Source organism: Chinchilla lanigera, unplaced genomic scaffold, assembly GCF_000276665.1.
Source record: "Chinchilla lanigera isolate Chin_1 unplaced genomic scaffold, ChiLan1.0 scaffold00014, whole genome shotgun sequence".
Lineage (NCBI taxonomy): Eukaryota > Metazoa > Chordata > Mammalia > Rodentia > Chinchillidae > Chinchilla > Chinchilla lanigera.
Window position 1 is genome coordinate 4357502 of NW_004955415.1, and position 21846 is coordinate 4379347.

Below are 21846 nucleotides of genomic sequence, written 5' to 3' on the forward strand. Positions count from 1 at the left end.
CAAGAGCAATTGGGGGTACACAGAGGAAGAGGAGGCCCCAGAGGACTGAACTCTGCCCTCTGAGCTAGTTGCTAGGACGGGAGGAAGAGCAGTCTGGGAGTGGGAACTGCACGGGGAGGGGACAGGCTGGACCTGGGACCTGAGAGAGAAGCTGCTGGCACTGGTTCTGACCCACTTGTACTTGAGCAAATGCTCTTGGAAAGTGTTACTGTTTGTGTCTAGATGTCCCCCCAAAGCCTCATGCAGTCATGGGATGGGCTTCGAGAGTTTATGATTGACTTATGACCCAATGCTGGGATTTGGGGTGTGAGTGCTACACCCACCCTAGGGCCGGTAGCCTGCATACAATATAAGGGAGGGAAACGGGCTTACCTGTCGCTGCTCCTCCCTTTTTGCTCTGGCTGCTTTTGCTGTCTTCCACCACCATGAACATTTGCCCTCTGCCATGTGCCTCTCTGCCTTAGAGCCAGCCGAGTATGGACTAAAACCTCCACAAACTGTGAGCTAAATAAACCTTTCCTTCCTTAGTTTTGGGCCTCAGGTATTTTGTCCCAGCAACAAGAGAAAAGTAACCAAGACAAGGGTCATCTCTCTTAAAATGGGCTCTCATGGAGAGCGAGCTCACCATCACAGGAGGCATGTAAGTGACTGCTCTAGGTCCTCAGTTAGGGATGCTGTTCAGGGAGAGGAGGAGGTTTGTGCCTTCTGTTTCCAAGAGGGTGCTAAATCAGACCCAGATGGTAGGCTGAAGGGTTGGGAACAGGGAGAGAGATTCATTTGTTCACTCACTCGTTCCTTTGATGCCTCCTCCTGTGCTGAGCCTGTGCTAGTGCTTGGGGAGGTCCTGCTCCTGGGACCTTGGGTGCCTGTGTGGAGGACGGGCAGGGATGAATCAAATAATCACAGTAAAGGTAAAGGTGCATCTTGGCGAGGGCCAGGAATAGGGAGTCAGGAGGGAGGAAGTGGCATGTGAGTCAGGGTCAGGGCAGTGGCGAAGGTGTGTGTGGGCTAAGGGGCACTGTGAACAAAGGCTTGAGAGCCAGGAGCGCCGAGGAGGCCGGGTGGGGTCCAGGTGTGATGGAGCCCGCGAGCGGGACTCAGGTGGCGGCTGAGAAACGGGCCTTGTGGCTGGGGACTTTCTGTGCAAAGCGTGGACTGGTTTCCTGACTTGGAGGGAGCAGGGGCAGGAACCCTGGAGCCTGGGGAGCGGCTCCTTGGCCCTCTTAGTGCTGTGCCCACCGGGAGGCCTGTTCCTCCCTCTCTGCAGACAGGTCCTGAGGGAGGGGGAGCCACCACCATCCCCACAAACTCCCTCACCTCCAGCCGTCTGGCTGCGAGCTCAGGGAGCTTGCACTGCGTCTCTCAGGCAACAGACTGGCCCTTCCCAGTGTGCTAGGGTAATCACAACAGCAGCACTGCTGTGTGTGCATCACTTCTGGCCCCTCCATATCTGTTACTTCTGTCTATCCTCAGCACGGCCCACGGAGACAGAGTTGACAATTTTCCTTCCTTTGCAGAGGAGGAAACTGGAGCTCAGAGAGGTGAAGCCACCTGCCTGAGGGCACACAGCAACTCCATGGCTCCTACCAGGAAGTTTTTCCTTTTTTCTGTAGCTGAGCTGGCCTATTAGGACAGTAAGGATAGTGATCCTGTGTCTGCCTCCCTGCTCCTACATATGTTAGCTGGATTTTGCTTAAACAAATAGCTAGTTCCTCTTCCTCCTCTGGGTTCTTCATGCAAAAGAGCAGCTACCCCTGGACCTCAGTTTCCCCATGTGCCCACGGGGGAGGGCTGCCTCCACTGATAGTGTGCCCACGGAGCGATGCCTGCGTGGAGAAGCCCTGTCCCCATCCCGGGGAGCAGTTCTTCCTCTGGACAGCGCCTTATCTCTGGGAGCGGCTGTTTACTGGGCCCCTTCGTCCTGCAAGCGCTCTCACACACCGCGGGGCCTCCGGGCGGGGCGCAGCGTGATGGCCTCATAAAGATCGCAGTGATAGCTTAGTTTCAAAATTGGGTTTATGGTCCAGGAAGGGCTTAGCTTTCTGCTGGAAACAGTTTGCTCCACAGGACTGGTGGGCTGCAGGGCCAGCTCAGGCCCGCGTGCCCCACGGCAAGCCGCCTGAGCTCTCCAGGCCTAGGGCTGTGGGGTGGGGACAGGTGTAGCCAAGCCTCGATCTCGCTGTGTGACCTTGGGCAGGTTAACTCCTCTCTCTGAGCCCCCGTTTCCACTTCAGAAGGAGGAGCGCAATTCCTCCCCTGCCCAGCTCCAGTGAGGAGCTGGGAGCCTCAAAAGGGACGCAGAGCTCCCGCAGGGAATTTGCCCTCCAGACCCGCCCTCCTCCCAGCACCTTTCCTCCGCCCCCTCCAACAGCTGGGCGCGCCGCCTGCTGGCACTGCCGGGAACTACAGGAGAACTCCGCCTTTCTTGTCTGGTGGTGTCTGCCGCCGGAAGCTGGGTAGTGGAGGCAGACCTCTAGCAGCTGGACCTAGGCAGCAGAGAGCAGGCTACAACCGGGACTGGGACACAGAATATCCTCGTCAAAAGAGACTAGGTCTGACCCGTTCCTCAGAGATGCCGAAGCCAGGGAAGGAAGCAGGTTCACAGAGTGACTATGGTCAAAGCATGGGCTGGGACCCACTCTTCCAACTTCCTGTCAGGCTGCACTCCTGTACCCTCTCAGGGGGACAGTGCCTGGGGACCGGTGCAGTGGCCTTCAGAGCTGTCCACGACCGCCTCCATGCCATCACCACCGCCCCCACCCCCGTTGCCCACGTGCACTACAGCCCCCATCTTGTCCCCCCATGAAAATCTTGCTGTGGCCCCGCCGGTCCCTGGATAAAAGGCAGACTTTGTTGGGCCCAAAGACCTGGATGGCCGCCCCGACTACCTCTCCACCATTACATGCCGCTCTGCCTTAGCCTTTGGTTGTTATTGTCGTTGCTGCTACTGGAGATTAAACTCAGGGCCTGATGCTGGGGATGCTGTAACACTGAGCTACATCCTCCACCTATTAACCATTTTAAGACGGGGTTTCACTGAGTCGCTGAGTTGCCCAGGCTGCCTTTGAACTTACAGTCCTCCTGCTGCAACCTCCTGAGTAGCTGGAATTACAGTAGCAGGAATTATAGGCCACACTGGCCTCCACCATTCTTTTCTCTCTGTTCACAAACACTGAGCTCTTCGTAGCTGCAGGCTTCTGCAGGTCCCCTCTGCCTCTAGCGCTGTTCCCACTCCTGCTTTGTGTGTGGCTGCTCATCCTCCGGGCTCCTCTGAAGTGTTTCTTCCCCAGAGAAGCCTATGCCTACCTGAGCAAAACTTCTATCTGCTCAGCCCATTCATCTCTATATCTCTTTTTATCATACTTATGTCCATTTGCTATTATTGATGTGTGTTTCCTCTGTGTTTGTTTGTGACCTGTATAGGGATAGGAGGGCCAGCACATACCAGGTGCTCAGTTAACTGCTGTTGCACGGATGGGTGGTAGGGAGTTATACAGACAGGCCCCATCCTGAGACCTGCTGTGTGCCCTCAGGCAGGTTCTGTCCCTCTCTGAACTGTAAGCACCAGTATGTCCAGTGAGGGAGAAATATGTGGCCTCCAAGGGCCTTGCTGCTGTGCTGATCTTTGAGTGCATCAGAAGCACTGTGGCCTGTGGCACCAAGATAGAAGCCAGCCGAAGGGCTGTGGGGGGAGTGGGCAGTGTCCAGAGCTGTTATTTTTTGGCATCCTAGCAAGCCTCAGTGGTTGCAGCCTGGCCCAGTGAGAGCAATGCCAGGAATCCCAGGGAGAATGTGGCCTGAGGCCCCCACTGGCCCCTCTGCCCACTCAGTGGTCACTATGCTGGGCATCCAGGAGGTGGGGGAGGTTCCCACTCGGTGCCTCACTGGTGTATAGCTGCAGGCACAAGGATCGCCCTACTCTGCTCAGAGTGATGGAGTGGAAGGACACTGGGGAGGGGGCTCTGTGCTGCAGCACACCCCCCTCTGTGAACCTCAAGGAAGCCGCCCCCCTTCACTCGGCCTCAGTCTCCATGCCTGTACAATGGACAGCCTTCAAGGGCTTTCTGGCTGTAACATCCAAGAGGACTGTGCCAATGCCTGGAACATGTGTGCTCTCCCCTGCCACAGCCCCGCCCGGGGAGCCTGGAGAGGGGTCAGCTTTGGGAGCCTGGGAGCGCCAGATGCTGCAGCCCTGGCTCTGTCCGGAGTGTTGAGCCGACCTCCTGGGAATTCTCCCACTCAGGCTCCCTTTCCGGCCAACCCCCCATTCTCTGAGAGCCACTGCTTCCGGCTCTGACAAGCGTGGGTAGGGGTGCAGGAGGGGGTCCTGGTTCCCCCCTGCAGGAAGAACACAGCTAAGCGTCCAGACAGAAGCTTCGGGTGTACTCCGCGCCTGAGGCTGACACTGCATGCACACAATGGCTCGAGTCTCTTCCATCCCTGGCTGTGGCCACATTGTGGGCTATAAAATGAACAGGCCGGGTGAGCTTTCCTCCCGCCTGACCTCAGACTTCTGTGACAGCCGCTCTGGGCGGCCTCTGAGGATCAGTTGCCTTTCTTGGTCTGCCCAAGGGCTTGTGCAAAATGCCTGTGTTCATCGCTTATTCGGGCCTCTCTGTAACCCTGTAAGGTAGATATAGTTGAAAACGGGGCTCAGAGATTGCAGAGTCTGACTGTCCAGGGCCACACAGTTAGGAGGGGGCAGAGCCGAGGTGCAACAGCTGACATCAGGCTCAGGCTCTTAACCCTTGAGTGTGCCCTGCTATGGGGAGGTAGTGCTGAGCCCCAAGTGCAGTGCTCCCTGCACTACCTTGTACGTAGTCTGTCACAGCAGGGTTCCCACCCTCCACACTCTGCCCTCACATTCACCCAGCTTCCCCAAGATCCGGGTGTCATGGCCAGACTCAGCTCTGCAGGCTGGGCAGGTGAGAGAATGCTCACGGCTTATCCTGTGCACAGCGGGGCGGGGCCAGGCTGACCACCCCAGCATGGCCGTGCGGTACTGTCCACATGCCCTGTCCACTGCCCACCCTTTCCGAGTGCACATGGGGAAACAGGCCTGGAAGCCCGCCGTGCTCGAAGGCCTCGGCACAAATCCCTATCTCGTAAATCAATCCCTGAATCATCCTTTTCCAGAGGAGGAAACAGGCTTGAGCATTCCAGTGACTTGCCCAGGGTCACACAGCTCGGGGCAAGAGAAGCTGGGACCTGACCCCAAGCACTGCCTCTGGCTCTGGAACTTGCCCAGTCACGACACTCCCTCCTCAGTTGTCCCAGCCTTGGCAGGTGCCCCTGGTGCCCCCTGGTTCCACATCTCCCACCTGCTTCTTCTTTGAGAGGAGGAGAAACAGCCCCCCTGCCCGCCAAGGGTTAATGGTGGTAGGGGCTAAGTGATTCCAGATGGGCCAGCCGGATGGCTGGGCTGGCCGGAAACCAGCAGCCGCCAACCGTCCCGCCCTGGGGGAGCTACCACCAACCGCCCCCTCCCCTCTGTGCTGCATCTCTGGCCCCCAGCTGTGCTCCTGCCCTCAGTCCGCCAACCTCTTCTCCCTGGCAGGGGTCTGGCTGCAAGGAAAAGCAAAGTGAGGGCATCCCAAGGACCTTCCAGCATAGTGAGCCTAGCCTCATAGGGACATGTGGGGAAACTGAGGCGGGGCAGGACAAGGGACTCACCTAAGGCCTCCCACAAGTCCAAAGCTAGGTGTCCTCACTGCTAGAATAGCTTCTCTGGAGGGCGAAACTCCGTCTCCCCAGTGATGCCCTGGCTGCAGCAGTTGCTTCGAGGTGACTGGCTAGGACATATGTTGGGGGGGACTCTCTCGCTCCCTTCCTGCCTCCGTTTTTTCCCTCCCTGCCTCCTTTGCAGTTTTGGAGCTTGAAGCAAGGAATTGGAATTTTTTGATTGAGTCTTTGGGCCCAAAAAGTCCTGGGCAGCCTGACTCTGTGGTTTGTGGGATCACTCTGTGTTCTCTGTGATTCTGCTGCCACCTTCCCAGGCGCCCTCTCCAGGAAGACTCTTTACCCAGGCCGTGGCCTGGGCCAGTCTAAGAACTCTTCCTCCCTGTGGCCCAGCCCAGACCCTGCTGACAATTCCTACAGGCAGAAGCCCAGAAAATGACTGTGAGATAAGTTACAGTGCTTGGCATGGAGGCCCTGTCCCAAGGACACTCCTGCTCCACGAACAGGGGCCCTGGGGACCGAGGCGGAACAGGCAGAGACAGTGGTACACAGGGCAGCGTGGAAGGAAGCAGGCTCCACCTGTGTAGCTTGGGACACTTCTCTTCCCCTTTGGGACTCAGCTTCCTCCTGTGGCTCAGCTCAACTTTCTGGTATGGGCAGGTGGGAAAACTGCGTCTCAGGTAGGACTAGGGACCCTCCAAGAGCTCCCAAGAGGAGGCCTTTTAAAGGGGCCACTTAAGACAATGCTCCTTGGCTTCTGGGGGCCTGTGTCCAGATACCTCTTGGTCTAGGAAGGTGAGGGCGGAAGAGAAGAACCAGCCAGGCGCCCTGAAGGAGGCCTTGAAGCAAAGCCCTGGGGGGAAAGGGGAAGGGAGGATGGAACTGGAACATTACAGACACTTGAAAATATCTTGTTGAATGACTGAAAGAGCCACAGGGTCACCTAGGAAGAAGGTAGGATAGGGTAGTGTACACTGGAGCGTGGGTCTCAGGTGCGGATAAAGGGCACCTGGGTCCCTTCTATCACGTGACACACGAATTCTGGTTCTGTCCCAGTTCTGCTGTTGCTGCGTGCCCCTGGGAAGCTCATTGTACTGTTCCGGGCCTCAGGTTCTTTGCTGTATAACAGCACAAACAGTCTCTTCTTTGTCTCCGAAGGACTTGGGGAGCTAAAAGGAGTACGTCTGGAAGTTTGAGGGAATATGATGGGTCACCTGAGGCAAACTGCCCTTCCACTCTGTGCTGATATGCCACTAGACCTCGGTTTCTCCTTCGGAAGAACAAAGCATCATGAAGGCTCTTTCCATCTCTTCCAAGTCACCTCTTTTCAGAAGAGCTCCCAGGCTCCTGGGCCAGGGACCGGACTGGGAGAGTCTCAGCAGAGGGGGCTCAGTGCCCATCACCTCGAATCCAGACAGCAGCAGGAGGGGCGGTGAAGTGAGAAAGGCATTCATGGACTGGCTGTGTAGCTCAGTGGTAGGGCCTGCCTAGCACACGTGAGGCCCTGGGTTCCATCCCCAGAGCCATAAATAAATTGAGAACATTTTATTAATCAGTGTGGCCAGACTGGGAAGAAACAGGGCCTCTGGAGTCCTAAGCCCTGTCTTGGGGTGCTAGCAAGAGCTTCGGGATTATACAGGAGAAGAATCAGGGCGGGAAGCAAGAGGCAAGCACAGCCAGTGAGTCTTGGTCCCACTGTGGGCTGGCCCGTCATCGTCTGGGTCCGGGGATAGTTGTGCAGCTGCCTTCAGGAGTCGATTGCTCCGCGTGGGGAGAAGCCTTGGTTCCCCTCGCAGGTGACCCACCTGAGCTCTCGAGAACGGCTACTTTGATCTTGGCGATGGTGTTCAAGGGGGATGAGAGAGGTTCGGTAAATTTAGGGCTAATCAACCCAGATGACCAGTGTCGGCACTGCACTGATGTTTGTGCAGAGTTGAGCAGGTATCTGACCCAAAGTTTAAGGTAACAAAGAAGACAGATGTGGGTCCAAGCGGAGACTCAGAGCTTGCAGTAAAAGCAGCACCCAGCTCAGTCCCTGCTACAGAGGTGTGCACCCCCTCAAGCCTCGGGCTGGTGTCCCTCGGAGTGCACGCTCAGGCCCCTGCCCTCCTGCTGCAGCTACCTGCCAGTGCCTGCCTCTCCCACTGGACATTCTCTTACTACTGTGTCCTGGGCACTAGTGCAGTGTCTGGCATACAAGAGGCGCTTTCACATTCTCATTTAATGAATGAGTGCTGGCCGAGTCAACCGCGTAGCTCATCAGAGCTTCTGTTACAGAGACAGACACTGAGGCAAAGAAAGGCTCCTCGTGCCCCTGCCCCAGGTGCCCTGGCCAGGGGAGACTGCCGCCAGAGGCAGGCATCAAGCAAGGAAAGCTGGGCCACTCTTCAATAAAAGTGACTCAGTGGCTGGCGTGGGCTGTGGAATTTCTAAACATCCCCTCACATCCTGAGCGAACAGGCGACGGGAGGGAGCGAGCAGAGGGAAAAAAGGAAGAAAAACAAGAAACTTAGGGGAAAAGAAAAAGAGAGGGGGGGAAAAAACCCTGAAATTGAAAACAGACGCACGCGTCCGCCCTCCCTGCCCCTCCGCCCCCCTCCTCCCCAGCTGGGCCAATCAGAGGCCGCCCTGCAGCCTTTCCCCCAAAGTGGGGGGGGGTAGGGAAGCCCACGGTGGTGTGAGCTGGGGGCTGCCCGCGGCCGCAGTCCCTGCCAGCCCTGCCGGGACCTGAGATCGCTCTGGAACAACTTAGAGTCAGACAGGAGATCACCGAGAAAAGAGCGGGCCCCTCAGACCAGGAGCGTCTGCAGCCCGTGCCCGCCGTGCCCGCCGGCCGGCTCGCACAGCCCGACCCAGGGCGGCCCCTCCTGGCAGCTCTGCTCCTCCCAAAGGATGCTTTGGGAGTGAGGCGAGGCTGGCTACCGCTCGCCCTGAGGCCGCCTCTCCGTCCTCCCGAGTCTCTGGGAGTCCGGGGCAGTCCTGCCTGCCAGTCTGCCCAGCTGTTGCCTGTGCCGGGCCCAGCGAAGTCTTTCTGAGAACGAGGAAAGGGTAGTAAGGAGGACTTCCTGGAGAGGGTGACAGCCCACAGACTGGGACAGTAGCAGGCCAGACTCCATCAGCAACAAAGTAAGTGTCCAGAGGGTGCTGGGGTCTCTGGCTCCGTGTCCGTCCCCTTGCTCCAGCCTGTTCCTCTTTGGGTAGGTAAAAAAATGGAAAATATTTTTAACAAAACCAGATGGGAGGTGACTGGTTGGCTTTGAGTGATGGCAGGGCTGGAGCCAGTTTTCTCCTTCTCCCCCGGGGGTGGGCGGCTGCTGCCCCTCAAGTCTGCCCCCCTACCCTATTCAAACAACCTGGGATTGTTCTGCCGGCAGCTCAGAGTCAGACAGGAGAAGCTCACCCAGAGACTTCGGGGTGTGTAGCGGGAGCTTATGGGGGAGAAAGCTAGGAGGGGCGGGAGAGGGAAGTTGAGGGATCCTACTGGGGACACAGAAAGGGACCTATGGGGGGTGCCCTCAGGGCTTAGGGCTCTAGCCCCTGCCCCTGGGCTGGAGCCTTTCTCCTAACAATCGGGCTGGCTTCAGGCCAGTCAGCCGCCAGGCAACCTTTGGGGATTTAAATGGATTTGCAAATTTTCCAGATTCCTAAGATGTCCTTCCAAAACCCCAGCCACTGGGAAAATTCTGCATGCAGGGGGGCCGCAGCGAGGACCTAGCAGTCCTGCAGCTGGGACTGGGGTCCTGGGACCCAGGGTCAGCTCTGGGGGAACCTGTGTAAGGAGGATTGCAGCTGAGCCATTTCCTCTTGTGTCCCAGGCAGACGCTCAGGCCTCAGTGCTCTGTCCCCCCTCTGGGCTCGGCCCCTTCTCTCCATCCTAAAACACGTGTCTGTCACAGGCCTCCCTGCCCAGACTTTCTGTGGCTTCCTGGGGCCTGTGGAAAGTCCATCTCCTCACACTGATAGACGCTCACTGCCGGCCGATTCTGTGCCCATAGCACTCGCCGGCAGCACCAGAGGCAGGGCTGAGGTGTCTCCTGTGATGCTCCCTGCAGTCTAGAATGGTAGCTTTTCCCTTCCTTCTTTTGCTTTTGAGTCACAGAATTGTAGCCACACAGCTAGCAAGTGGCCGAGCTTGGAGAACTTACAAACTTCCACGGCTGCAGCAGTCCAGACCTGGGCATGTTGTTCCTAAATTTGTCCCAGAATTTTCAGAAGGAATTTGTGCCATCCCGCCTGTAGGCATTTACCCTCCCTGTGCCTTCGGCCTGGAATGCCCTTCCTCATCACTTTCTTCCAAGGCCCCTGCTACTCCATCTCTTCCCGGCAGCCTTCCCAGGTTCCTCCCATCTTCTGCTTCGTTGTTTTGTGTTCTGCCCCTAATACCCAGCACTGGGAGGGTTCCAGGCTAAGAGAATGTGCTGCTGCAAGGGAAGGGGCGGCCTCCTGCCTTGTTTCCAGAACGTCAGGTGGCTGTTCCAGGCTGCATTTTTCTATGAAAGAAGGAAGGAGGGGTCTCTGCTTGCCTCTGTGACCCCCAGAGTGCAGAGAGGCCTCTAACAAGATGTCCTGACATTATGCAGTCCTTCTCTGTTTCCAGGCAGGGGGCCCAGCCCCCACGGCGTTGGGGGTCATACACACAGGGTGGTCACCACTGCTGACACCTCTTGCACGCAGGCAGAGCCAGGTATGGCGCCTCTCTTGGAATCCTGCCAGCAAGGCTTTGAGATGGGTGTTGTTATCCCATTTTACAGGTGAAGGACCTGAGGTACATAGAGGCTAAGTGAGTTTCCAGGGTCACGCAATTAGTAGAACGGGTATTTAAGCAGATGTCTTCCAGAATCCAAAGGGGGATGCTGGGTATCCAGGAAGCTGCTCCTGGTCAGTAGTGAGTCTCCACCCTCCCGCAGAGCCTGCTTCTGGTTCTAGTACCTTGGTACCTTCCCCACCCTGAAGCGCAGCCTCAAGTCTGAATGCTGTAAGGTCCACCCGGCCTGACATGGTCCTGAGAAAGGCAGGAGGTCACTTGGCCAGCACCTTCCTTGCAGACAGTAGTTATCAGATAACCTCCCTCCTCTGGGAAGCAGAGCTAGGGCTTGTAATTGTCCACAGATGTGGGGCCAGCAGCAGGCAGCACCGTGGATTCAGAGTCAGCAGACCCAGGGCCCGCCCTGGCTCCATGCAAATCCATTGTGTGGCCAGACTCAGACCTGTGTGTTGGTTCTCGAGCTACGTTCCTATCTGGGTACGGTGGATAAGCAGCACCGGCTTGGGCATCAGATGGCTGTGGGTCACCTCTGGTTCAACTTCTGGCTGACCGTGTGACCCTGGGCCAGTGTTTTGCTTCTCTGAGCCTCAGTCTGTCCTGTGAGCAGCACGGCAGCATTTGGACTCTGTAAGGTAACAGCATGGGTAAGGTGCTTAGCACGGTCCCTGTGCTTCAGCATTGGACCTGGGGCCACTGGTAAGAGAGAGTATTGCTCCCTGCCTCCTGCATGTGACCCCTTCTCTGCAGAATGATCTGCAACCCACAAGGGCTTCTGCTCTGAAGGACCCTGCACACTGGACATTCTAAAGGCTCACATTGTCCTCAGGGCAGAGTTCAGAGCCTGGTCTCATGACCAACTGCCTTCTGGCTGCAGGAAGGGGCCCTGGGCACTTTGCTCAGGACAGGCTACAGGGTACGGTGGGGGTGGGGTGGAAGGAAGAAGATGGTCCCTACACGTCCCTGAAATGCCCATCTATTTCTTGGAGATAGTTGAGAACCCTGTGACAGTGGGTCCTCGGAACAGGACTTTGTTCACAGATCCTGAAAGTGGGAGTGGCCGCTCCCTGAGGCCGGAGCTGTGCACCTTGGCCATAGGAGTGTGCGCAGGGTGATCTAATGGGAACCAGCCCTTTCTCAGAATTTTCTGTGGGCATTTTAATTGTGTCTGTCCATTACCTCCCAGTTTAGTGATGTGGTCCTCAGCAATTAGAACATGCCTGGCATTCAAGAATTCTTAAAAAATGTTTGCTGGATTAATTTGATCATTGCAGTAACCTTAAAGTGTAGAGACTTTCACCACTTTACTGATGAAGAGATGCTCAGAGAGGGTGTCAGTTACCCAGAGTCCCACAGCTAGGAAGTGAAGGACCTGGGATTTGTGCCTGAGTGTTTTTGACTCCAAAGCCCTATGATGCAAGGCTGGGTGGGGCCCAGCGACCCAGTGTACACTCTGAGGGCAAGACTCGGCTCTGGGAGCCCCATGGCATTCCAGAGGGGGTCACGGAACTCTAGAATGCCATGTGATGGGGGTGAGCTGGTCCCTCTCTGGGCCTCATCTTCTCAGGGGTCGTCAAACAAAGAGGTCGACCCTGATGATTGCAAAGTCCCTTCCAGCTCTAAACAATTCCAGGATTCCAAGCCCGGTCAGCCCAGATGGGCAGCTGCACAACCCTGCTGTGTACTCAGGCAGGGATCATGCATATTTAACTGCACAATGAAAGGAGTTTTTCTTACATTTTCTCTACACATTACAGAAAGAGGTCATGATCAATGGCTGCTAATGGAAAACTTGAACCTGCAATAACAAGGAGGAGCTTTTTAACCATTAGAGGAGCCCTTCCTCAGAGAGTTCCAAGGGCATGTTCCTGCAGGGGTTAGAAACCCAGGTCCCTGGATACTGAGCAAGGAGGGCCTATTTGGGTGGGGTGTGGTCTTCTAGGTCCCTGAACTTTCAAGCCCCATAGGCTTTGATTTCAAGAGGAACCAAGGCTTTGGCCCAAACCAGTGAGAGGTTTAGAGGCAAGGGAAGGAAAGGACACAGAGGCTCAGCTCCGGAGATGTGGATATGGAATCCACACACTTGGTGTGTCCAGCGTGGACCCCCACCTCTGTCCTCCCAGCCCTTCAGGCTCAGACCATCAGGAAAAGAGCTACCTGAGCCCCTCAACGTGTGCCCCAGCCCCCCTCTCCCAAGTTGCTTTTCAGGGCAGCCCACCCCCAGCATGGTGCAGGAGGCTGGAAATTAAAGTGCATGCTCTAATTGCATTATTACCCTTGCTCCTGCTTTACACAAGGGCTGTTTGATATCTCGGGTACCTGCACCTTTCATCTGCCGGAGACGCCAGCTTCTCCACCCCATGTTGGAAAGGGCAGTCCCTTGAGAGGGCCAGTGGGTTGGAAAGCTTCCCACGTCAGAGATGAAAAGGGCTTTCAGGTCACCTGATTTGACTTCCCTCTTTTCTAGGCGGGAACCTGAGGTCCAAAAGGGAGAGGGATGGGGCAGAGGCTGTACAGCTGGTGAGTGATGGTGTGGAGCCCCTGATCTGAGCTTTTGTTTGACGGCCCTGTGTACTGTGGCCAAAGACCTGGAGAGGCCCAGCCCTACCTGTCACCCCAAGCTCAGCCTCTAAGTCTCACTGGGGTGAGGCTAGGGGACAGATTTGGGCTGGAGAGGAGCAGAGAAGCCACCTTTACGAAGGATGGGGACCCCACCCCCACTCCGGGTAGTTTCCTGCCACAGAAACTTTGGGCACGTCACTTCTCCGCTCCGGCCATGCTTCCTCTTACCCAAAGAGTGGGGAAGCGGGGGTCACTCAGAGACCCCAGAGGGCCCGTCCAGGCTCCCTGTGGCTCTTTTACCACATCCTTGCAACTGTTCTGGTTATTGTCATTTCCTAGAAAGTGGAACCCCTAGAGCTGTGACCCCACCAACTTCTCCACTTCTGAGGCTAGGCGTCAGTGGGGCTGGGGGTCTGGAGGGCAGGGCTCAGCTTTGTAAACCTGCCGGAGAAGCCCCGGCCCCTCCTAACCCAGAGCACTGGACTGGAAGGTAAAGGTTCAAATCTGACCCAACGGGCTGTCACTATTCCTATCATTCCCGTCCTTATCAGCTCCCAGCCAGGGCCATCTGTTGGACTGACAGTGAAATAGTGAATAGGTGAATGAGCACGTGGCAAGATAAACACCTGGACTGGTGGATGGGTGGGTGGGGGGACAGAGGGGTGGTCTCCCCTTTAGTCTGGGAAGCAGAAGTGACTTCATGTTTAGAAGGCCCACACTCGGTTCAGTGCTTTTTGGTCACTCTTGAAGTTTTTCATACTTTTTAGCAAAAAGCCCTGCCTTTGCATTTGGCACTTGTCGCACAAATTATGTAGCTCATCCTTCCAGTGGACGCAGGCTGAATCAGGGATGGTCTTATCCTGGAAACTGGCCTCTCTGACTCCATTGTCCCATCTCAATTCATAGCCTTCCAACAAATGCCAACCTGCTTATGTCATTCTCCTGCGTGGAGGCCCCCATGCCTTCAGTGACTGGTGCACAGAATTACTGTTGCCCAGCCGGCAGCTGGCTACCCACCGTCACCATCAACACCCTGAAAAGCCGACTTTGTTGTCCCTCCAGGGCAAGGCCCAAACCCTCACCCAGCATCCAAGAACTTTCCCAAAGGTTAGCTTCCTTTCCTACCCCTCACCTCTCTCTTTTCTGACCTCAGTTCTGGCCTCGCAGATCTCTCTTTACTGTTTCTCCCAGATCCCTTGCCCTCTCCCGCCTCCCTAGCATTGCCTGCACAAAGCCCTGTGGAATACTCCGCTCTGACAGCATCTTCCACAGAACCAAGCTCAACCTAGCTCAAGGGTCAGAGGCCCAGCTTGATTCTATCGCTCTGAAGCCCTGTTCCCCTCACTGCCATTTACTGATCATTTCTGTGTTGAAAGCCCTTCTGGAAAAGGGGGTGTCTTAGGCCATTTTCCAGGAAATAGAGACTCAGAGACATTAAACTCATAGAGGACTCACAGAGGTGAGGTAGGACAGTTGGGACTTAGGCTTTGAATGAAGTGGCTTCAAGGTAGACCTGCTGTTCCCAGCCTTGATTGGCTCCCATGTTGTCGCCCTGCCTGGTGCTATCAGGCATAGCCCACCGGCTGCATTGTCTGCTCTTCTTCTACCAGCCTGTCCCACCACCTCCCTGGAAGGAAAGTGTCACCATTGCTTGCCCTTCCTTGTGCCCCAGCTTAGAGAGTCCTATGTCACTATGAGGCAGCTGAGGCCTCAGCCCCGAGGGCCGGAAGAGCTCACTCTACACAGCTGTTTGGTCTCCTGAGCTGTGAGAGCATCTATAGAGCAAGGAAGAGCCAGTCACAGACAGTGGTCTGGGAGGCATTAAATTTGTCTTCTGGCCCTCTGCTGGTCACTGGGTCACTGAGTGTGGCCACCTCACTGAGCCTCACTGCCCGCATCCATGATAACCATAGCTGTGCCTCCCTTAGGAGCCCTTTTGGAAGGGCCTCCCCACGCCTTCTGGTGTGTCACATGCATCTCTTCCGAGCAGCCCAGTCTGGCAGGGTCTCAGCTGTGTGCTCAAGGCTGTGGGAGAGTGGGAGTGACTTACTCTCCCGTGAGCGGATGATTAAGACACCGGCCTCTAGCTTTGCAGAAGGCCGTGTGCCAGGCACTGTCCTAAGCTTTTGTCTGTGTCAACTCCATCAGTAGCCTCGGTGACTCAGTGACAGACCTCAATTTACAGATGAGGAGACCGAGGCACAGGGAGGCTAAGCAACAGTAGGTGGAGAATCAGAGGGTGAAGGCTGAAGAAAGCAGGGTGGGGGAGATGCCCAGAAAGTGACAGGGTAAATGAAGCATGGACGTTTCCTTCCTCCTGATCTGCTGCCCAGGATAGCACAGAGGGGCATCTCAGTGGCAGTGGTGTCTGGTGTTGTTAGCCAGCTACCTCTGCCTGATTTGTGGGCTCTGGGCTGGTAGGGGAAGGCTGCATGCTGGTGGGTCAGTATGAATGGGCCCCAAGGCCTGCCTGCCCCCTGCCCACTTGGCTCTGAGAATGCATTCTCTTTGTGGCCCCCAGCCCGGCCCATGGCTGATCCCGGGCTGGCAGCAGCCCGAGGAACAGAAGGTTTACTTGTCTGCGCCTGCCGCACCCCCCTCCTCAGCCCCAGCCTGGGACCCCTCTCAGGGGTTCCTTTGGCTGCCAGGGCCTGGCGCCCCTTGTTGCCATGGCACCGGCCAGAGAAGAGGCTCTGGAGGGTGGGGGGCAGGGAGGGCAAGGGAGGGTGGCAGAGGCCTGGAATTCTGCAGCTGCTGAAGCCTGGCCCCTGTGCATAGTGTGAAGGGCACTGGGGCCCACAGGAGCAGGCGTGTGGCGGGGCTGGCCACACACCTGGCTTGACTGCTGGGTCTCTCCATTTCAGAGCCCCTTGGGACAGGGCCAGACCCAACCTTAGCCTTTCCTTAGCCCTAGGAGCTGACTCTAAGCTCTGCAGTAGAGTTGCAGAAGGCTTCTGAGTTCTATCCCTCCCTGGTCTTTCAAAGTACTGAGTGGCCTAGGGCAAGAGCTCAGGACCCACACTGCTACTCAGTGAGGACAGGGCAGGGCCTTGACATTGAAGGCTCTTCTTGTCCTGACAGCCTAGATTCTCCATGGCCTCCCTGGAGTGAGCAACTTATGGGAGCAGTTCTCTGTGGGCAGAGGCGTTTCTAGGCAGGAGATGGGTTGACTTGCATGGCAGTTAAGAAAAAGGCTTTGCACTCGGACCAGCCTGAGTGTGTATCTTAGCTCCTCTGCTTATTATAGATGTGACCTCAGGCAAGTTACCAGATCTCTCTGAGACTCAGTTTCTTCTCCGTGGAATGGGAATAATGAATGCACACCCTTACAAGGCTATGAGTAGGAAACCAAATCCCTGCATCATCTCATTTAGTAGAGCGCTTGGCTTTTGTTTGTTTTCAGATTGGGGCAGCAGAATGGGGAGTGGGGAGAAAGATGTTTGGGACTTGGACCGAGGAGGCTGGAGGGTAGAAGCAGGGCTGAGAGGTGGAAGATGCGTCCAGGCAGATTGTACTCAGTGTAATAAAGACAATGTATGGTCTGACCACTGAGGATCCTGAGCTGCTCTAGAATGCAGAGGCCCCCAAGCTAGGTGGGAAGTTCCCTGTCACAGTATGCAATTGCAGGCAAAGGAGAGGAGGTGTGAGTAGGGTGTATGCATGGTCCATGACAGCCTTAAGGCTGTGGGGCTCTGTGAAAGTGTGACTCGCTTACCCTCTGTCAGGGTAAGGGTATGAAAGAGAGAAAGAAGGCGGAGTCAGGGAGGGAACAGGCTGGCCACTTGGTACGGTGGACGGAGCTGTCCCATCCTGTCCTCTGTGGGCTCCGCATCTCCGCCTCCTGCCTGGGAGAGGCTGCCAGGGTGGGGCTGTGAGCCTGTGTGCTCAAGGGCCAGTGTGCCCTGAACTGAGCACTGCAACCGCTCTTGGCAAGCTCTGTAATGCGCCTCAGTTTCCTCATCTGTAAGACAGGAAAACAGTACCATGTGATGGGACTGTTCTGCGGACTTGTAAGGTCACATGCAGACAGCTTAGCCTAGGCAGTGGGTGGAAGAATCCAAAATAAAGAGTAGCTATTATTATTTGTGTTATGTTCAAGGCCTCTAACCCTCCATTCATTTTAAAAGGGCTGATGAGGGAAGGCCCAAATGGATCTAGGGGACTGTGAGCCAGGGATCTACTAGGCTGGGCAGGGCCAGGGCAGACGCCTGGAGTGGGCTCCGGGGCTGAGCTGGGGAGGCTCCTGAGGCGCCGCAGGAGGCAGGAAGTGCTTGCTGGGCAGGCGGCAGGCAGCCGGCAGGGATAAGCAGTGGGGCCTCCCTCCCTCTCTGACCTCCTTCCCGGGCCTGTTCCCAGCCTGCGTGGGGACCGGGCCCCCTCCCTTGGGCCCCTAGCAGCCACAAGGCACACACTGAGAGCTTTCCCACGCGCTGTTCCAAGTAGCGAGGCCGTATCACCGCCCCCGAGCACACACGCTCCGGTGGGTGAGGGGGATGAGCGAAGGGGTATGAGTGGGGGGGTCCTCCAGCAGGGGGACCAGTCTGTTCTTTATCAGCTTGGCTCTCTTCCAGACAGATGTTTCATTTTATTTTGGGATTCCAAAAAATAGGTCATTTTTTTCCATTGTGTCCCTGCGGAGGCCTCCTGGGGTGAGGAGCACAGAGTGGTGACTGACTTGGGCCCCAGGGAACTGGGAGGGCAGAGGCCTCCTTCCTTAGTCAGTCATGGCTCCTTCAGCCCGTTACGGTGCGGTGGCGGTGGCGTGCAGAGCCACGGGGCCAGCGGAGGACAGGGGGATGGGTAGTGTGGGGAGGTCCCTCTGGCTGGGGTGTGTGGAGGACAGATGAGGGGGACAGGCTGGAAGGGCAGGCGCGCCAAGGCAGCCACGTCGGGGCTGGAGGGAGTCAGCCCCGTGTCCGGTGGGGCTGGCACTGAGCCCACTCGAGGCCCCAGCTTGTGCCCAGTTCTGCTGCTTTGTTCAGAAGGACTCTAGGTACCTGGACAACAGGACAATCTCAGACTAGACGAACATGGTACGGACTACAGGCCTGGGTTCCAGCTCCTTCGACGCATGACTTGGCTCAGTCATTGACCCTGTCCTGCCCAGTCTGCTCCCGTGGGTGACTCACTGTGTGATGATGTATGCTGAGCCTTCCTCAATAGACTGAGTAGGGCATAAGATTGAGGGGGCAGGTGGAGGCTCTGCCCCTTCCCAGGTCCCTCCCAGCTTGTAACAGTGTCCCCACCTTCTGGGCCTTGCTGCCCTAGCTTCCAGAATGAGGCTTGCTGGCCTGCCCTGGAGGTCACACCCATGTCACGGCCAGGGTAGGGAAGGCCTCACAGGCCAGACTGCCAGGTCCAGCCGAGCTGTGCTCACTCCCCTCTGCAGCAGCGGGTGGAGGACGCCGCCGCCGGCTCCACACATGCCGCTTGCCCCACACACTCCCGGGCTAGGAACTGGCTGACTTCTGGGAGCTGAGTCATGACGACCAGCTGCGGCCCCTCCCAGCGTTCCTGCCCCACACAGCCGCCTTCCAGAGGGGGATCCTGAGCCACAGCACGTCAGCCATACAAGTTCTCCCACCCCATCACACAGATGGGGACACTGAGGCCCAGAGGGGGCGGGCAGGACCGTGATACAGATGGTGCCCGTGCTGACACTAGAACCCAGGTCCCACCCTGAAGTTCGTGAGTGTCCCTGCTGTGGAGGAGAAAGGACAAAGCAGAGTGAGGACATGAGTCAGTGTCTACGTGCAAGCCACACGGCAAGTATCTTCCACGTCTCTATCACCTGTCTGCCTGGCAGTGCAGGGAGAGAGCCCAGAGCGTGCTGAGGAGTGGGAGGGGGAGCAGCTGAGTATGAACCCTGGCCTCGAGCATGGGCTGAGCATGGGCTGCCTGGTCGGGTGAGCTCAAGCACCCAGCTGTCACCTGAGCCCGCCCAGCATAGACCCAAACATGGGTCCTCCTCTCGCTTTCATGCTCCAAGTCTCGTTTTTCCCACTTGTATAGCAGGGGCCCAAGAAAGCGACTGAACCAGGTAAAAGACCCCTGAGGTTGTGGGGCTGTGACATTCCAAGACTCGGACCCCGTGACCTGGTGACCAGGCTGCCTCCCCCTTCCATGGCACCCCGTTTATTCACAGCACCCCTAGCCCCATAGGCTCTGCATCCTCCGCCCCGAGGCAGGGCTTCTTCCGGCCCCGTCTCGATGCTGTTTCTGCCCAGCCTGTTCCCTGCACTGCGGGACCCTACACATTCTAACCCAGCTTGGAGGCAACTCAGTCCTGCTATTTGGCCTCCGCATCCCCTTAGAAAGTTGCGACTCCCCCAGCAATGCACAGCCCTCTACCCCAGTATTCCAAGCCAGAGAGCTCTGCGAAAGGTTTGTGCAGACTCCTCCATGAAACCTACCTCTTCAGCCCCCACCGTCAATCACCAAGTCCTGTTGATTCCCTGCTAAATTAATCTCAAATCCATCTGTTTCTGACGGGCCCCACCCACTGCTCTGTCACCCTCCATCCAGACAGTGGTGACCAGAGGAGTGGTATGGGGGGGTGGCACGGAGCACAAAGTCACACAAGCGTTTCTTTATTTCTTACCTGGCTTTGCATTTCCAGGCAAGTTTCTGAGGTGCTCTGTGCCTCAGTCTCCCCACCTGTAAAATGGAAATGATTGTTGTATCCAAGTGAGTCAGTACATGTCAGGTTCTCAGAACTGCACGGCACACATGGCTGCCTGGTGCATCTGTGGATGCATGCAGATGTGTTGGGGGTATTTGGGGCCCCCTGTGTGCATATTCTGTGCACATCGTGTGCAGATGTGTTATACACTGATGGGCACCTGGGAAAGCACCCCGGCAGCACTCTGTGCGTGTGCTCGTGTGTGCTGGGCACAGTGGGAGCTGTACGTGCGTGTATTCAGTGTGGGATGCACATGGTTAGTGCCTGCGTGGGGGCTGGGCACACTCACAGCCAGCTGCACATGTATGGCTTTCAGAGGAGCGTGTGAGCGGGCGCGTAGGCAGGCGTCTGTGCTGTGTCCATGTGCTCACCGTGTGTAGGCCTTGCCCCAGCAGTGATTTGGCCCCCTCCCCTGCCGGCTTGTGTCGTGGGAGCCGCAGGACCCTGAGGGAGGGAGCTGCTGCTGGCGGATGTGGCTAAGATGGACTGGATTTATTTAGATTAAGGCGGTGGGAAAGGAGTAGAGATTGTATGTGCTTATTGGAAGGAAGGCTAGGGGTCTGGGAGTGATCCTCTACATGTGCTTTCTCCCCTGGAACTGGGGCCCTTATTCTATTCCTTGAGGGGTCTCTCTGGTTCACTGTGAGCTAGGCAATGAACCCATCTTTGGAACTCTGTCCCTGCAACCTGGCTTGTATGGGAAGAGTCCTAAGGGCTTCCCAGCACACAGCAAAGGGAACGTGCTTGGGATCCCCTCCCCCGCCTGCTGCAGGGGCCTCCCCGGGAGGACAGAGTGGCAAATGGGGGTGTCTGCCTCCTGACCGTGGCACTGTACTATCCTAGGTGGCTCTTCCCTGGAACACAGCTCCATCCCCTCATGGAGGAAGTTGTCATAGGAAAGCCATCACCACAGGTCAGCTGCCTGGCCAGGCAGTGATTTGGCCCCCTCCCCTGCCGGCTTGTGTCGTGGGAACCGCAGGACCCCGAGGGAGGGAGCTGCTGCTGGCAAATATGGCTAAGACCCCCCCTGGGGTCAGCTGGAACCACAACTGCCACTAGGAAGTACAGAATGGTCTATAAGGCATCAAACAGGCAACTGGGGGTACCAGAGTCATCCAGACGGCCCAGGCGGTCACCACTGAGTGCCCCAAGCCCTAGTCTGGTAGCTTCTAGCCTTCTAGCTTGCTGTCCTTTCCACTCTTCCCTTTGTCAAGTCCTGGGCTTCCGCATCTCAAGCTCATTTGTCTAGGAGCATCTGAAAGACTCATCTAGCTCCTGAGTGGACAGAGGGAGAACATAAGGTACGGGGAGGGAAGCATCTTGTCATGATCCACACAGCAAGGGGTCGGAGACACTCGGTGCAGACTGAATTCTCATGTGACTGTGGCCTCAGAAACGCAGTCCCCTCCCCCTGGCCAGCCTCCACCTTCTCCAGCCACCCTACGGAGCATGAGGATGACTAGAACTTCTCTCTGGCCAGTCAGAGAAGCAGAACTTGAGACTAGGCACAGCTTTCTGAGACGAGGAGCCCCCTATCCTCTCTCTGTATGGGTGGGGAAACAGAATCCCAAAGAAGGCAGGAGACCCAGCCACACAGTGGGTGCGAGGTCCCTGGGAGCTGAAAGGCTTAATCTGTACAGTCAAGCCAGTCCCAGCTCCCTAGGACGTCCCTCCCCAAAGCCTCTCTCTCTCCCTGATCTCATCTATCTAGCCTGTCTTCTCCAAGCTGCCTGAATTCACCTTCTTGCTGTGTGACACGGTCATGACTCTGTGCGTCTTTGGGCCTCTGCTGGACATTCACAAAGGGCTTCTCCTGGCTGAGTCTCGAAGGCTCAAAGCCATCCCTGGCCCAGGCCTGTCAGGAGAGGGCCTGAAGTGGAGAGGACAGAGGAGTGCCACAGTGGAGCAGGGTTGGGGGCTGCATGCCATGAGGTCCCAGCCCACATGGCCGGCTCAGCCTTCAACAGCCAGGACAGCCCCCTTGCAGTGACCTCCCATCTGCGGCCAACCGGCCAAATTCCTCCTTTAGAATAATAAACAGTGTGGCCGGCCAAGGAGGCTGGGAGGGGAGGAGGGGAGGGCGGGGAAGCTGCAATGACCCCTCCTCCAGCCTGGGCTGCTAATGGTTTTCCTTGGCCCAGTCCTCTGGCAGGAAGGGAAA

The 21846-nt window shown here is 56.8% G+C and overlaps 1 protein-coding gene across 3 annotated transcripts in view; it reads left to right on the forward strand.

The window, feature by feature from the left end:
* The first annotated feature begins 8346 nt into the window (after nt 1-8346).
* Nucleotides 8347-21846, forward strand: part of Pdgfrb (platelet-derived growth factor receptor, beta polypeptide) — a 37470-nt gene continuing 23970 nt past the window's right edge. For 2 of the 3 annotated variants that reach the window (XM_005380586.2, XM_013512216.1), the window contains exon 1: nt 8347-8805. The gene's annotated coding sequence lies outside the window, so the exon portion shown is untranslated. Of the gene's footprint in view, nt 8806-12908; nt 12962-21846 lie in introns of all 3 variants that reach the window. The other variant, XM_013512215.1, reaches the window with a different exon arrangement.